The sequence below is a fragment of the Silene latifolia genome, chromosome X (assembly GCF_048544455.1).
Source record: "Silene latifolia isolate original U9 population chromosome X, ASM4854445v1, whole genome shotgun sequence".
In the NCBI taxonomy this organism is placed as follows: Eukaryota; Viridiplantae; Streptophyta; class Magnoliopsida; order Caryophyllales; family Caryophyllaceae; genus Silene; species Silene latifolia.
In genome coordinates this window covers 82,158,127-82,176,490 of record NC_133537.1, presented here as the reverse complement: position 1 = coordinate 82,176,490, position 18,364 = coordinate 82,158,127, and the positions used below count along the sequence as shown (strand labels likewise).

The 18,364-nt window shown below is 32.6% G+C and overlaps 1 long non-coding RNA gene and 1 other non-coding gene across 4 annotated transcripts; both read right to left on the bottom strand.

The window, feature by feature from the left end:
* Positions 1–6,618: 6,618 nt before the first annotated feature.
* On the bottom strand, positions 6,619–11,080 carry LOC141623427 (uncharacterized). 3 transcript variants are annotated; one of them, XR_012533370.1, is made up of 6 exons: positions 10,738–11,080; positions 9,567–9,619; positions 9,135–9,210; positions 7,467–7,546; positions 7,246–7,298; positions 6,619–6,903 (listed from the first exon to the last, which is right to left on the bottom strand). It is a non-coding gene; the product is annotated as an uncharacterized LOC141623427 (long non-coding RNA). The 3 variants fall into 3 exon arrangements; XR_012533369.1 differs by having other exon boundaries at positions 6,620–6,903; positions 7,467–7,528; positions 9,131–9,210; positions 10,738–11,079; XR_012533367.1 differs by having other exon boundaries at positions 6,621–6,903; positions 7,467–7,528; positions 10,738–11,079.
* A 6,430-nt stretch (positions 11,081–17,510) lies between these two features.
* Positions 17,511–17,617, bottom strand: LOC141624844 (small nucleolar RNA R71). The gene has a single exon (XR_012534648.1). It is a non-coding gene; the product is annotated as a small nucleolar RNA R71 (small nucleolar RNA).
* Between the last annotated feature and the right edge of the window lie 747 nt (positions 17,618–18,364).

Below are 18,364 nucleotides of genomic sequence, written 5' to 3'. Positions count from 1 at the left end.
ATTTGTCCCCTTTTTGTATGGGAACTATCCCCGCAGAGCATTCATTCATTCTATATCTCTCTAAAACTTTGTCAATGTAAGCTTTCTGAGACAACCCTAATAATCCTTGTGATCTATCACGGAAAATTTCACTTCCAATCACATAGGATGCCTCACCCATAACTTTCATTTCAAAGTTCTTAGATAGATATTTCTTTACATCATGCAACATACCTAGATCATTCGCAACAAGTAAAATATCATCCACATATAAGAATAAAATAACAAATCTGCTCCCACTGATCTTAATGTAGATACAACCAATCGACGGTAATCTCTACAAACCCATATGACGTGATGGTATCATTAAACTTTAAATACCATTGCCTGGAAGCTTGTTTTAGCCCATATATCGATTTTCTCAGCCTACACACCTTATGTTCATTACCCGAAGATGCAAATCCCCCAGGTTGATCCATGTATACTTCTTCCTTAAGCTCACGTTAACAAAAGCCGGTCTTTACATCCATTTGGTGAATTTTCAGATCATAATGTGCTACCAAAGCCAAGACAATTCTTAAGGAATCTTTCTTTGACACATGAGAGAAAGTTTCTTTATAGTCAATACCATCCTCCTGAGTGAAACCTTTGGCAACAAGTCGAGCCTTATATCTTTCAATATTACCTTTAGAGTCCCTTTTGGTCTTACAGACCCATTTCGACCCAACGGCCTTAGAACCCTCAGACAACACTACTAAGTCCCACACTTTGTTGTCATCCATAGATTTCATCTCCTCTTTCATGGCAATTAACCATTTTTCAGAATTATCACTTTTCATGGCCTTATGGAATAAGACTGGATCCTCACTAATGCTCAAGTCACGTTCAACCTCAACGTTATATGTCTCGTAGTCATCTGGGATGGCTGATCATCTTTCTCTTACAGATCGCCTTAATTGTTCCTGTGGAACGTTGGCTAATCTCCTTCACCTTACATATTGCCTTGACTGTTCACGTGACATATTATTCTCCCCTTGAATTGTGACTTGATCATCATTGTTATTGTCATTTTGTGGGTTTTGCACCTCATTTCGTTGTTGTTCCACTATGTCATTTGACTGTGACGGCATAATTGGTACAACAATTTCATGTGCAGCTTTAGGAGAAGGAACTTCAACCTGGATTTCTTTAATGTCCACTCTTCGTGGTTCAATGCTCCCACTAGTTTGACCGTTTTCAATGAATCTAGTATTTTCAGTCTCTACTATTCTCGTACTATGATTAGGACAGTAAAATCTATACCCTTTTGACTTTTCAGGATTGCCAATGAAATGACCATTGACTGTCCTAGGATCTAGCTTCTTTTCATTTGGGTTATACAACCTTACTTCAGCTGGGCAACCCTAAACTCGAAGATGTCTTAAACTCGGTTTCCTTCCCGTCCAAAGTTCATAAGGAGTCTTAGGAACTTCTTTACTAGGAACGCGTTTTAAAACATAGGTTGCTATCTTTAATGCATAAATCCATCGTGAAAGAGGTAAAGAACAATTACTTAGCATGCTCCTAACCATTTCCATTAAAGTACGGTTCCGCCTTTCAGCAACACTGTTCTGCTGAGGTGTACCGGACATTATATACTGTGCACAAATACCCCTACTTTCAAGTAGCTTTGCAAAGGGACCGGGACATTGTCCATTTTCAGTAAACCTTCCATAAAACTCACCACCTCTATCAGACCTCACAATTTTCACTTTCTTTTCTAGCTGCCTTTCCACCTCATTTATGAATATTTCAAGGATATCCACTGAATGAGCCTTTTTATGCAACAAATAAGTGAAACCATATCGGGAGAAATCATATATAAAGGTGATAAAGTACTTTTCACCACTCTAGGATGGAGTGTCAAAAGGTCCACAGATATCGGTGTGTATAATTTCTAAAAACTGAGAGCTCCTTGTAGCTGATTTCTTTACTGTATGTTTAGTTTGCTTACCTTTAATGCAGTTTACACACACATTAAAGTCACTAAAATCCAATTGAGGTAGAATTTCATCTGTTACCAACCTTGTTAACCTTTCTTTGGATATGTGACCTAGCCATTGATGCCACAAGTAAGCTGATTTTTCATTCGATGCACTACGTTTAATACCTTGACACTCAACATAAAATAGGGAATCAGAAAATTAAACATCAAGATTGAGCCTATAAAATGAATCAATCAAAGTACCACTACCATAAAAGTATTCATTACGATACATTGAAAATACACCATGTCCAAATTTGAAATTAAAACCTAAATTATCCAATCTACTTAATGATACAAGATTTCTAGCACAATCGGGTACATAGAGACAATCTGTAAGATCTATATGACAACCAGTGTCTAAGATTAATCTGTAAGTCCCAATGCCCTCAATGCGTGTCATAATCCTGTTTTCCATGGATACAAACTGTTCGGCTCCTCTTATGGGCTGGATTATACGATATCCTTGTTTAATATGAGAAATATGAGTAGTTGCACCAGAATCTAACCACCAAGTATTGTTAGGTACTTCTATAAGATTTGATTCAAAGTAAACAAAACTATAATGTTTACCTTTCTTTTTGAACCATGCCTTCCTTTTAGGACAATCCTTCTTAAAGTATCCCATTTTCTTGCAAAAGTGACACTTCTTTTCTTTTTGGATCGCACTTTCAGGTCCTTTAAAGAAAGACTTTTCCTTCTTACCATTCTTACCCTTCTGACTCGGTTTAGCCTTGCTGCTGCTGGCACCATCATGACTCAAGAAATGAACAGCTTGATCTTTCATCTTCTTTAATCTCCCATCCTCCTGTATAAGCATGACTTTTAACTCTTGATAGTTCCACTTATATTTAATGGTGTTATAGTTCACCTGAAACTGGCGAAACTCATAAGGTAGAGAGTTAATGATGAATTGGACTAAGAAAGTATCACTTACGTCCATCCCTAAAGTCTTCAACTTTGTTGCCAGGTTAGACATGTGTGTCACATGATCATGAACCAGTTGAGACCAGTCAAATCTTTTAGTAGTCAATTCACTTATTAAACTACCAACAATTGACTTATCAGCTAAATCCGACTGTGAACACTCCCTTAATTTGAGCATGATTTCTCTTGCTTTATCTATTTTAGGCATGAAGGGCTTAATGTTATCAGCCATTGTCATCCTCATAAGGTGTAAACCCAACCTGTTAGATTTCTCCCAAGCCTGATAATGACACTTTTCGGCTTCGGAACTATCAGGTGTAATTTTTGTTGGTTCCTCATCTGTCAGGATGGCAATGTCCAAAGCCATTATACCCAGTGTATACGGGATATTTAAGGCCCACTCATCATAATTAAGTCCATTGAACTTTACAAAACAGTCAGCAGATGCAAACATATTTGGAGATGTTGCAAACATTTATACATGTTTATCTATTAGTGCTTTGAAAAACCATTATACAGATTCAAATAAAATCATATAAACTTTTATACATGTATTTAAATGACCTTTGGGCAACACTTAAACACAAGTAACCATCATTGATGTTAATATATACTTTAACAATTAATTATAACACACATGAATCAAATAAGAATGCTATCTTTGGATATACATACTATTAGACCCAATTTATGAATAATTAATCCTTTTATATTATGAACTATATTTAATGACCCACCATTGGGTGATCTCCCAAAATATAGATGACAAAAATAATTGATCAATCTAACTATAATGTCATTTAAACATCTCTTTAATCATGATCAATTGATAACTTTTATTTTAAATGTCTAAATGTAATATAACAAGGCCACTTTGGTAACTAACATGTGATATACAAAATAAACATTTAAACTTTAACTAGTTCTTTTGCTCGTGAAATTCACGAAACATTTATGTTTGTCACTATCAGTATGTTTTACGATGATGTAGAATTTTATAAGGTAAAGGTTCTCGCGGTGATACCTTTATTTTTTGTTGTATATATGAATTATGAAATGTAAAGGAATTCATTCATCTATTGATTTCAATAAATATAAGTGACAAAATGAGTAATACTTATAGATGAGTGTAGTAAATGGTAAAATTAATAAACTAATAAATGAGCGAGTAAAATGCCTCGTTTGGTTCATACGGGAATCAAATTCATGTGTTAATTTGCAATGCACAACAGTTTAATTCCTACATTAAAATTCACATGAATTAGAGAAATCCGTTTGGTTGTCTTGTTGGAGTTTTATTCTCCTAGGAGTTTCCAATGACCATGAGGGGGGTAGGTAGTTAAATTCCTCCATCATGTAGGAGTTAGAAACTCCTTGGAGTTTGAAACTCCCCCTTTTTACAAAAAAAATGGGGTAACCAAACAACCTCTAAAAACCACAATTTATGGGATTTTAGAATTCTCATGAATTGGATGGGCAACCAAACGAGGCATAAATGCTAGAATGTTGAGAGTTCTTTTTTAATGAAGTTGCTCAATTGTTTGTCTTGATGGTTAATAATTTAATAGAGATATGAAAAGCTCTAATTAAAATTGTGTTTAAAGACAATCACATTTGAGAAGTTTATGCAATTTAGTGTTTTAGATGCCTTAAGAAGATGCCATGTCACATGCTCAATCTTGCTCCAATTTTTTTATTAGATACCTTTCAATAAAAGTAAATTACATACATATACGAGAAATTGAAAGTATGGTTCGTGTTTTGTATCATAGTCCCTGCTATTCTATATTTTCTTCCCCCCTTTTTTTTCCACAAGAAATAAGAAAGTGAATTTGAACCATACAAAGTCACTACTCACGTGCCATTGAATTTGGGTCACACAAATCATCCCAAAAAAAGTAAATATGGAATAAAACCCGAATAACCGAATAAGGAAATAATAGGGAAAAAAAATATAGAATAGGCGGGAGTAGTACATTTGTACACTACTTTACTTCTATGTGTTACTTGATCATTATAAGGTGACTTAAGTCCATACGTTATTAATTAACATAAAATTAAGACAAATGAGTACATTCCATCCATCATCATATTCTTTAAATCACAATCTCCTTTACTCGTTGATCAAAAATTGATCATGACGCATGTCTATAATATTCAACTTCACTTGACACCTTATAAGCTATACAATCAGTTATCAAGATTTAGGATCGTCACACTTTCAAGTTTTAACACCAATATGTTTTAAGACTTAGTTAATTAATAACTTTACATTGGCCATTTAAATTGTTATTTTTGAGAAAGTTGAGGTATATTTAGTGGTTGAAAATGATGTACTCCGTACATTATCAAAAGTTTATCATATTTTAATAAACATAGCATATCTCATGTATATAGTAGAGAGGAAAAACTTGTGTTTAAGGAAATTTCATTTGGTAAAATAAGAAAAGCTTACTACTTCGTTTACTTTTTGCTTGAACACGCACGATGACTTCCTTACCATTTATCACTTGCACAAAGAAAAAAATAACAGCATTACACAAATTAGTAATCAATTTAAAATTCAGCGGAACCTATGTATAATACTGTAACTAATGCAATAAAATTATTATTTAATGATCAAATTAATTTGCAAACCGTAATGCTAAAATGTCCGACATGATATTATGTACTCAAGGTTCAAGCAAATCTGGAATAAAGAAACAAAATATATGAGAAAGTTAGAATCATATGTAATGATCATATGACATGCAATGAAATATACGGATCATCCCACCAAAGAAATACTCATATTAATGTATAATACGCGTATATTAGTATATATTGATATAACAAAATTAATGAAAATAGCGATAGAATGCGCACCAAAATAAAGATTATGACAAATCAAATATATATAACCACATAAAATTATAAAAAAATAATTCAATAAATCATTATATCAAAAAGGGAAATTGGAATGATAATTACCTGCAAAAATAATAAAATTGTAGGGAATTATAAGCTTTTCCTTTTTACAATTTATATATGCATAGAAGGGTAGCTGGATAGGTTGAAAAACTTGAAAATGACATAATTAAGGACTTGAACAATTATAGGAATTTAAGCGTCATTAAAGAAGGGAGATGAAAAGTCTAAAATTGTTAAGAGAATATAGTCAATATACTATGAGACTTCAGAGTTTGGAAATACACCAAATAAAGGCTTCTGAATGAAGGAGAGGTTGCCACCACTAGTAGAAAAAATGTCATTGACATCGGTTATTTTGCTCCATTTACATCGATTTTGTGGCGATGTTTCTGGGGGCGACGTATATAGTATTTTTAACCTTAACATCGGTTCTAAAACCGATGTAATTTGCATACAATATACATCGTTTATAGGTGAAAATCGATGTTAATAGTGTCTCAATTACATCATTTTTGGTCTAAAACTGATGTAAATATTATCATTATTTACATTAATTATTCCCCAAACCGATGTATGGTACATAACAATAACATCAGTTTCAAAACTGGTGTTAATACTTCCGTTAATTTATTATAGCAATGCAAGTTAAATAATTACCAGCAATTACATGCTACATGAATTACAGCAGCACTTATTTGTGAAATTTACATTCTTACGCTATTAGGAACCTGCAAAATCAATCAATATACAAATAATAATCCTGCAACTTATGCCTTAAACACAATTTAAACACAACTATCTATATATTATACCAAAAAATATCATAGCGTATTACAATTTCGTCCATTCAAAGTAGTTTAAAACACTACAAACTTTTACTAGCATTCATGCATAAAAGTAGTCTAAGACACTATACTACACGCTCCCACGACGCAAAATGTGTGTTTTCAATTACAATGTCTAGAAATCTAGACCATACATACACTAGACGTTCTTTCCACAATAAAGCGACCAAAGCTCTCGAACCTCGTTCATTTGTTCAATTGTCATGTACCTGAAACACACTACATAAAAGCGTAAGGATTAGGATTAGGAAGAGGTAGACACTTAAAAAATACGAACAATATCTATACATAAAAATTCAAAGGGCGTTATTAGATAATACTGAGCTAGCCGCACTACAAATTTTTCTCCCAAGCACCAAAAACATAATATAAGATGCTCAACTAAGTTTCGAATGTAGCTAGGCTTAGATGTAAGGCAAAGTGTTTAAGGGATGGAAAAGGAGAGCAAAGTAAAAGTGAATGACTTCAAACGCTTAGCAAAACATGAATATAATGCCCATAAGAAGTGGAGGAAGGAGTATCTATGGTTATGTATAAGTGTATAACGAGTGTACGACTTACCATAGCGTCAAGTATTTCAGAATGGCATCAAAACAGATTCCAAATCAGGCAATCTGCATACAAAATCCAAATATTGTACTACGGTAAGAAAGTAAAGGATCACCAAATGTTGCGGTAATTGGAGTATATAAGGAAGCATGCGATAATTTAATAAGGGGTTTGGCTACACCATCAAAGTATGAATCTTAAATGATCAACCAAAATAATAGCTATATACTTACCTTTTTGCACAAATCGAACCAATTTGCTATTAACAATGTCATAAGCTTTTGCTTCTCAGTACCTGCAAGAAAATTATGTTCTAGTAAACATAAGCCTTCATAAATATTACTTAGAACAACCCAAAAATGACCCAACTGACCCGACTCATAAGCAAAAATGATGTCAACTGCGATGACCAGAACGCCCCATCGAACGAATAACGTGTCGGAAGGCAATGTCACATTGAGATTCATACACTAGAGGATTTCTACTTATTTGACTGGACATCACAAGGTTCCCTGGGACAGTCTACTAAACAACACTTCATACATGGAATGAAAGTTTGGAGCTAGAAGGAGTTCTAAGCACACTATAAAATAAATATCAATAAGACAACTACAAGTCTACACCAATTTAGTTGATGCTCAAACGTCAAAATCAACCTTTGAGCATGTATTAATTCCCAAAGGTACTCACATCTTAAACACATAACCAGCACAACAGGAAACATCAACAAACAGTCAAACATTAAACATAAATAACCAAAAGAAAAAGGGAGAATCAAAGAATGTATAATTGGAACTCGGAAAAATGTATTTCATTTTGCAGGTAAGAACTGAGAGTAACTATGAAACAAGGAACAACGTGACAGTCATTATTTTCGCAAACTCAACACAGAAATAAGAAACAACCCACCACAACATACTACGATCCATAATTTAGCAAACTCAACACTGAAATAACACAATGCGATAATCATTACTTTCGCAAACTCAAAATTGAACTCAACTCTTCTACTTATTTCTATTTAATATTCCATTCCATTTTTAGGTATTTGTTTCAAAGTTCTTGTCTTTTCAGTTTTAGTCTCTTATATTATTTGTTTAAGTCACTAATTCAGATCATGTCGCAGAAAATGTGGCTGTTTTTGTGAAGAATCATGAATAACATGTTCAAGAATCATGTATTCTAATATTCACCAATGCCTAATGTAATACTCCATGTAAATCTCAGTTAATAAGTACATTAAGTTTTATTCGTTAACATTACGGAAGAAAAGTGTTAGGAAACATACTATACAGTGCCAGAAGAAACGTAGTTACTTTAAGAGTTGCCACTCTCGTACCTTCTTTTTTGCACAATAATAATATCATCATCAGCAATTGAATCAGTAGCACGTGTAAGGAAGCTCATACTTTTCATCCCACTATTATCCCTCCCTTGAAAGTTAACAAATTTTTTACACATTGAGTAAAATCTTGAACATTTGGTAAATTTCCAAGTGAATGAACAAAATTTCATGAACATTAAGCAAGCAATTTTACTACTCGATATAAACTTTCAAATAATTCTACAGTTTGATAAACTTTAAGGGAACAATATATCAATTTAAGAAATTAAAAAAGCTAAAGATTATGCAGAATAATTGAGAAAGAAACAAAGTAGAAGCAATCTATATATTTTCTTATTCATTAAAAACCAAATTACTGATTCTCAACGGTTACATAATGAGTTTTTCACTGCTATGTTAAACAAAAATCAACAATCATAACATCAAGCAAATCCGACGTCAACAAAAAGATTAGTGCATTTACATTATTAAACAATTGCCTTAAGAAACAACAGTCTGACAGCTATCACAAAAGGATCTGAAAAAGGGGTGCGGTAAGGAGAGATAACATACTTACAAGAGCCAGTGAAGTCTAAGACCACAACAAGCAAGTTTTGTCTCCCTTAACCAGCTTACTTCAGCAACTATGTAACCTTAAAATGAATAGAAGGGTGAATTAGCATCCTAAATATCAGATAGAATCAAATCGAGGCAACAAACATAATTAAAAATTGTGTTTCACGTTTTTAGATGACAGAGCACGGAAATATTCATTAGGTTTCATCATTTTATGGTACCTTCTCCTAATTTTAAAGCAAATCAAATATGATAATTGGAACAGCCCAAGTTTTGCAAAAAATTGTATGTGTTTCTGATGTGAAACCATTATGGGAGTAGTACGCTAAACTAATTAAACCATTAACAGAAATAGTGAAATTCATGTATGATATAGATGTAATTGAGCAAGTAGATGTAGATGACGAAGTATGAGAGCAAGAAGAAATGATACCTTTAGCAGGAGGAGCCATATCATTGATGTGCAAAACATCTACCTGCACAAACCTAAATCAAAAAATTTGAACAACAATAACAGAAAGTAGAAATGAATTAATTAAAGGCGAATTTAACAAAAATTACACAACCTTTGATAAGTCTTCCAAAAATAACCCGACCTTTTAACTTAAACAATAATAATCCAATCTTTGTATTTTTGTCACATAAATATCCCGAAATCTCAACTAAACAAATTTCTACCAAATATTGATAAATGATATTTGTAAAATAGTTTCATAAATCTTTAAAGTCTATTTTTTGATATCATATATAAAAAAACTCATAACCAAAAAACTGGAAAAATTATAATTTCTTTAGTTTGTCAATGGAAAATTAATTATAAAACAAATATATAATTTTTTTTGAAAAGAAATAACAAATAAGATAGATTTTAAATTTGTGGAAATAGTTATGAGAGAAATACTTTTGATTTTTTAAACTGTGGATTTGAGGAAACAAACAATTTTTTAAACATATCATTTATGCATTTTGGGATTTTAAACAACAGTATAATATTTTTTCAATTTTTTTTCCATGCTTCAAATTGTTCTTAAATAATTTTTTCATAATTTTATATAATTACTTATGCAAATATATGGTCAATAAGTTAATGGATTGATTAATATATGATTAAATTATTATTTTTCGAAATATAAGTAAAATGTTGGGACATTTTTGTGACACAAAAGCAAATGTTGGATTATTCTTGTTAAAATCAAAAGGTTGGGTTATTTTCGGAATACTTAACAAACGTTGGGTTATTTTTGTTAAATCTATCTTAATTAAATTATAAAATCAATGAGGATGAATGAATGAATGAATTGAGAAAAATGACATAGTTTGTGTTGTGAGTGTGCGACTGCGGGTGAGAATGAACAAGGGTTAATGGTAGCGTAGTACTACTTCGGCAACATACAAATACAATACAGCGGCTGTTTAAATAATCGACATTTGAGACCAAACGCTACAATCCTTGCTCGATTAAGAATCCCACAATCTTTCATTCCTTAAAACCCTATTTAAACCATCAAAATATAATCAACCAACACCATGACATTTTGACTCAACTAATTCACAGGTAAATTGATTGATTAAGTATAAGATCACCAATTAAGGTAAAAACTTACCAATAAGTGAGATAATAATCGACAGTGACTATATGCTTTGCGATCTCTTGAAGAAAATGTTGAAATCGGTAGCAGGATTGGTGACGGAAATAGTCGCGGAGGTGGAGAAGTTGCAGCGACGACGGGTAGGTTAGGGATTGTGGTGGCCGGCCTGGTGTGAAGAGCGACGAGGGGTAGGCTAAGGATTGTCCGAGGTTTACTGGGTAGAACTTTGGCCTCTCCAAAATTGAAGCAACGGGTTTTTGTGGGGGATTAGGGTAAAATTAGGGAAAAGAAGGCAACTGAAAGGTCGGTTTTGTTATATGTGATTGTCGTGTAAAGAATGGACTTTTGTGACATCGGTTATAAAACGATGCAATGTCAATTCCATTTAAATAAATTAACATCGGTTTTGTGAAACCAGTGCAACATAAATATATTAACATCGGTTTTTAAATAACCGATGAAAACAAGTGATGTAAACAGTATACGTAAATTAAATAACATCGTTTTTTTTTTCTAAAACCGATGTTAATAACTTTATTATTATTAATTACATCATTTTTAACAAGAAGTGATGTTATTAAGGCGATGTCAATAGCACTTTTTCTAGCCTTTTTATATTAATGTATAGATGTATAGATAGTGAAATTTTCTTCAATACTTTTATGTAACATCTTAATCTCATAATGTGTTTTAAACTTTACTACACACATATATATATAAATGTTACAATCTTATCATTCAAAATTTAATGACCAAACATATAACCACGAATGTGAACACAAACGATGCATGTGATTTAATAATAATACATGATTGATCACATTAAATGTACAGACTAATGCGATGCAGCGGACAAAAAAAAAACTTTCAGTTTCAAATATTGCAAACCTAGGCTATATTTCTACAAACCCAGTAAACAAAGAAAGTGATTAACATGGTCACAATCAAGATGTTAAAGTTTAAACGTCCGCCGTTCAATTGTAACCTTTAGTTTTATCATAACGCATACCAAACAATACCATGTATAATTCAACATGGAACAATAATTTTAGTATATGTGAAAGTGATGGATCAGGAATAAGTCAATTTCATTAACATATTATAATATAACCCAATAACATGCTTTTACCATAATTCAGTACAATCACAAAACTTCTTGAACAACAATTCTTACTGCTTTTTCCTTATATTATTTCATATATATAAATACAGTGATAAAAACTAAGGCAGTCAGAACTTTTATAGGTAAATTGAATATGCAGCGGAAGAAACGAAATAAATTGTTCATACTATGATCAAACCGTGATGAATCTTAATGAACATAAGGATTATATATTCTGTATAAATCAAGTTTACCATCCATAATTTGCCAAGTACTGTACCATGTGTTAAACAATTACTATAGTTTGGGCAACCATAAACATTAATTCCTTGCAGCCACGAATGCACGACATAAGACTACACTTGAAAATCTTATCAAAAGGAAAAAACAGATACTTTCTGCAATATGCAATTTTATTCGATAAGCAAGTACTTTTCGGGTAAATCAAACAAATTTATATTGGCTCTGATACCAAATGTAAGATAAACTTTATGATTTCATTAATGAAATCAGTCCCAAGAATCAATATATATTAAGTACCTTTTCGCACAATCAAAACCCGATCGTACCTTTTCGTGAAAGAGGACGTATATTAGGGTAAGGTAAGAGGGAATAATAATTCCCGTACTTTAATTATATTTAAGCGAAACTGATCCATCACGTTATCGTCTTTTATATTAAAATCTCGTAATATTTAATATAAACTTAACTTGTATTTAAACCCGAAACACATAGGCCACTCAAATATTATTAAATATTCTAACATTAACCACTTTATTTTCCTATTAGACTAATTAATGTTAGACCTAATATTTCATGCAATGAGGTTTTGAAGGTATAAAAACCCTAATTGAAGGCAGTGCATATACATACGATCAAATTGTTTTCAGAAGAGCGATTACGATAAGAAAACTGGACTTTTATATGCAAAGACAGTCAGCTTACATCAATGGCAAGAATTTTTTTTCTTATAATCTCATAACAAGTTGGTGAGGAAAAAAACACTATTTTGCACCAAAAAAAAATTATGTAAAGTAAACGTTATGATAGATTTTAAGAATAGTTTGTTAGTTGGATTGTATTTCATAAGTGCAAAATACAATGTTTATGTAGGTGATAGTTTAAGCAAAAGGATACTCGAGGAGTATATGCGTATGTACCAATTACCAAAGCATCAAAGCGTACGCGATGACGGTTGTTGATAAAGGGAGTTTCTTGCAAAAACAAACTCTAAGGGTGACTATCGTATTCACACCTCCAAGTTAGAAGTACCAAAGCGTACGTAATAATCGGAAAGCTCATCTCCTTAAGTCTGTACTATCATCACTAAACTACCTATTAAAAAGACAAAATTTAATTGCAATAACATTCTACACGTCCAATATGGACATATAGTCATTTTTTTTATTTATACAATCGAACTAATTTGGCAATCGAGTAAGATTATTACAAGAGTAGTTATATTGTGAAAGTTGTCACTATGAATCGGGGATCGATCTTGGAGAACATAGACCAATTCTTGAGTAGAAGTGTTTAAAAAAGGGATAACTATTCATTCCAAAAATATTGACCCGCCTATATGAATTCAAGCATGTGAAATTATGAGCAATTTTAAAGAGAGACGGTCTTTTATTAATGTTATGAGACACCTATGTCATAATAGATAGTTACCATTTTTATTTAATTTTTATGTTTTTTTAATTAGACCTTAGTTATTTATTAGTTGTTTCTCATTAATGTAATGAGAGAAGGTCTCTCTCAGAAGACTTACTAGATAACAGTTGCAAAAAATATGTTACTTTCTCAAATTCCTTAACTTGTAAAATAAGTTCTTTCTCTAATTCCTAAACTTTAATATGTTTCTTTCTCAAATTCTTAAACTTTATTATTAAAGAGAAACTAAGCTCTAAAATGTGCACTATTAATTCTTATCAAATTATATCTTGGTATGTGAATTGAAGTTAATTGATAGAAGTAACAACCAGACTCTTAATATTTCATTTATCTAACTAATAATAATAATAATAATAATAATAATAATAATAATAATAATAATAATAATAATTGATTTTATTTTTTTGAAAGTGGAATGTTCTAGCCTAGCAAGCGAATAGAAATAAAATAAATATAGCGTGCTTTTACCGAGTTAGAAGTTCTTATTAGGTAAAAGATTTGATAATATTAAGATAAGAAATCTATGATAAACAACCAATATTAAAAGTTGGTTAGAACTCCATGATCACAATATTGGATGAGCCTCACAAATGACAATATCATTTTTAATTAAACTAACTTAATCAAATTATAACATATCAATAACAATTATTTAATATTTTATTTTATTTCTATTTAGAGTTCACAATTTCTATTATATTTATCGTATAATAGAAATAGAATTGGATTTTATTTGAATTTGAATACATTATTATTCAATTGAAAGTAAGATAAAAAATAAAATGGAATTTCTTGTAATTATAATTTTATTTTCATTCATATTGACAAGAATGTATTGAACAAATATAATTAAATTATGAAATAAAAAAATTAAATGGATTTTTATGTCTTCTGCCCAATATTTTGATTTTATATCGAAAAAAATTTAATCAATCCTTGAATCAAAATATTGGATCTAAAAAATGTAGATTATTTGTCTAGCAAATTTTTTATTCAAGAATATCTTTGGTGTTTGTTTTTATGTTTGTAACGGGAATCAACTCAAAATTTTTTTTTAGATTTGTTGCTAATTCAACGTTTTGATTCCAATCCTATTTTATTGATTTCGATTGTATCTACATAACATAGCTATTTTGGGGGTTGCTAACTCAACGGTAGAGTACTCGGCTTTTAAGTGCGACTAAGATCTTTTACATGTTTGGATGAAGTAAGGAATTCGTCTATACCATCGGTAGAGTTTATACGACCACGACTGATCCGGAAAGGAAATTTATGGAAAAAAGAGCATGTCGTATCAATAGAGAATTTAGAACCTATTTCATTCTTATCAAAGCGATTTAAAACTTTATTTGATTTCTTGAAAGGAAATGCAATGAATTATTGTGTTGGTCGATTGAATAAATGGATCGAACCCTATCCTTATGGGTTCTAATTTTGTGGAAAGAATAAGCAATGAGCTTATCTTCGTAATTTGAATTATTACCCGATCTAATTATACGTTAAAAAAACTTAGTGCCTGATGCGGGAAAGGATTATCCCATGTGTAGATTTTCTTTTTTTAGTGAATCCTAACTATTAAACTTGATGTGACCAATATTTGAGCATATTTAGTCCCCGAATTAGCCTCGTTCCTATACTTTTTAGTGCATAATTGGGTCATTTACTATCTTTAGTCCTTTGTTTTGCATATTCTTTGAGGTTTTGTTTCCTTGGTAGGAGAGGAGTGCAAACCTTGCATTTTCATGGCAAAATGGAGCTAAATTGATCGAATCTAATGACCAAACATCAAAGTGAAGACAAGAATAGAAGGCCTATGTAAATAATGTAGTAGATGGGCAATGATGAAGAAGGTCCTTGCATCTCCGACAAGATCCTTGAGGATTGTTGGAAGAAGAAAAGAAGAAAAGAGGAAGAAGCTTGCTGGACTACAATCCGCCCGTCGCAACCTCGGGACGCTCGTCCAAGACCTCCACAATCCGAGCGTCCCACCACCCTGTCCGCTCGTCCTGCACCACCACAATCCGCTCGTCCCGACCCCTTGGCCGCTCGGATTCTTGCCCAGTACAACACGTATCTTCCTTGTTCCACTCGGGATGCGCATATTTCTGAAAGACTAGCAAAAAGAAGACTAGCATCTTCCTTCGAGAGGAGAATTTCCTCAACTTTTCTTAAGGGTCTTAATCGTCATTTAAGCCCTTAGTAACCCTAATTTATGTACCTAATCCTCACTATAAATACCCCCATTGTACTAATTATATTGTGACCAATCCTTAGTATTATTTATGTTCTTCCTAATCTCATTTTAATCTTGTAATCAACTTTTAATTAAGCATTAATACACATCTCATTTCCTTAATTTCTCTATTGTTCATCCTTTATTTTGGGTAATTGAAGATTATTTGGGGTTTATTTGGAGGATTGACAACCTTCCAATCATTCATCAAGTACTTCTATTATTCTTTGCTTATTATTTTGGAATCATCATTAGGTATAATTCTCTTAATCCCTTTTTAATTATTGTTAATCATCTTCATTTATTCATCATGTTTGCTTTGTTAGTATGATTGACAACCTTGTTAGCATGTTAAACTTGATAATAAGTGAGTAGTTTCCTTAACTAGGGTTAATGGGGAATTAGGGGAAACCAACATGAGGTTTGATTCATGCTTAATCTAATATGCTTTCATAATTAATTTGTTTGCTTGTTGTGATTTCAACTTATGCACATGTTATGTTTGATGAAATGCGAGCCTATGAATCCTTGCATTTTTTACCCATCACTTATCTTTTCAATGAGACTTGTAAGACATAAACCAACTCGAGTCTCATTAGACCATGCATATTGTTGGATAGGGAGGACTAAGTCGACTTGTAGGTGTTGTAAAATCTAATCGATTCGGCTCCGGGACCCAAACCTTCCTAGGGATTGTAAGATATACACTAACTCGATCCCATCACAACAATAATTGCTTACATCTAGTTGAAAACATGTTTGTATGATCAAATCCCATGATGAACCCATGACACCCTAGTGCTTTTAATCAATTGTTTACATCTCATTTTAATCATCTTGCTTGTTTATTTACATTGTTATTTAGTTTAGTGATCTTCTTATCTCAACCCAAAGTGTGACACCCTTAGACACCACTACTTGCAATCGAGAATCCTACATCAATACCCGTCCCTTGGGATCCGACCTTTACTTACCTCTTTACTAATAGTAGAGTAGTTTGTGAAGTTATAAATATTGTTTTGATCTAGGTGCTACTAACGACAAGTAACCGAAAAATAGTCTCAACTCCGACCAAAAATGGCGCCGTTGCCGAGGACGGTGTTAATTTGATTTCATTTTCTTTGATTGTTCTTAGTTGTGTCTTTCTTTGCCTTGGGGAAGTAAAACTCCTCAAGGTTTGTTCTAATTATTTTCAAGTTGTTTGATATTTTACATGTCTAGAAGATCACAAGGTAACTTGTTACCCATTGATCACGAAATTGAAAGAACTTTGACAACCAATAGTAGACTTGCTAGAAATACTTTGAGATTGTGGATATTCAACCAAATAATATTGAGTTCATCAACCCTTTTGCAAGAGAAGGAGAGGAGAACCCAACACAAAACCCACCATAAAATCAACCCACAATGCCTAAATTTTCATCACATTCCGTACTAACCGAGGAGGACCTACCCAATGGTACTCCCACACCAGAACACTTGACCGGTAATTTCATTACAAAATCCGCATTTATCCAATTAGTCGAAAGAAGTCAACTTGGGGGCATGCCTAGTGAAGACCCTCATTCTCACATGGAGACTTTTTGTGACTATTGTGATACGATTTCACAAACCGGAGTTACTCAAGACCAAATTCGATGGGTCTTATTTCCTTTTTCTTTGATTGGTACCGCGAAACAATGGTTAAAGAGCCTTGACAAGGCTACTCTTGGTATTGACTCTTGGAAGAAATTGGCTCTTGCTTTCTACAAAAAGTTCTACCCTCCGGAAAAGACTAACATGCTAAGAGCCTAAATCACGAGTTTTAAACAAAGAGACGAAGAATCTTTGTATAAAGCTTGGGAGCGATTCAAAGGAACTTGTCGCTCATGTTCTCATCATGGACTTAGCGAGTGGTTCTTGGTACAACAATTTTGGAATGGCCTTTATGAAAACTCCCGAAACATTCTCAACATGGGATCAAATGGTATGTTCACCGAAGTTGATGATAATCATACATGGAACAAGATTGAGGAAATGGCGGTCCATAACTCACAATATAGTAGACCTCGGAAGGCTACTAGAGGAGGAAAGCATGAAGTGGACTCTATTACTCAATTGGGTGCTCAACTTAGTGCTCATATTGATACCATTAATTTGAAGTTTGAGAAGGGTATGACTAAACTTGAAGAAGCCTCCAAATCACCTAAGCAACATGTTAATGCCATGGTGGCATCTTCATCAATTCCAAGTGGAATATGTGAGAATTGTGGAACTTTGGGACATGACCAAAGTGAATGTAGGGGAACAAGTGAGCAAGTGAATGCTTTTCAAGCATACAAGAGTGGTACCCCTTATTCCAACTATTACAATGAAAATACCAAATTCCATCCAAATCTCTCATACAAAAGCCAAAATGTTCAAAACCCTCAACCAACATACACCCCACCTCCAATGAGAAACCAAAATCAAAGACCCTTTTACAACCAAAACCAAGGTTTCCAAAATCAAACTCCATACACTCAATCAAATGACCAAGGTTTTGATGTTTAAAAAGCGGTCCTCCAAATGCAAAAGAACCAACAAGAGTTTTTCACTCAAATGCAAAAGGATAGCCAAGCAAAAGACATCACCATTAACAACATACTAGCTCA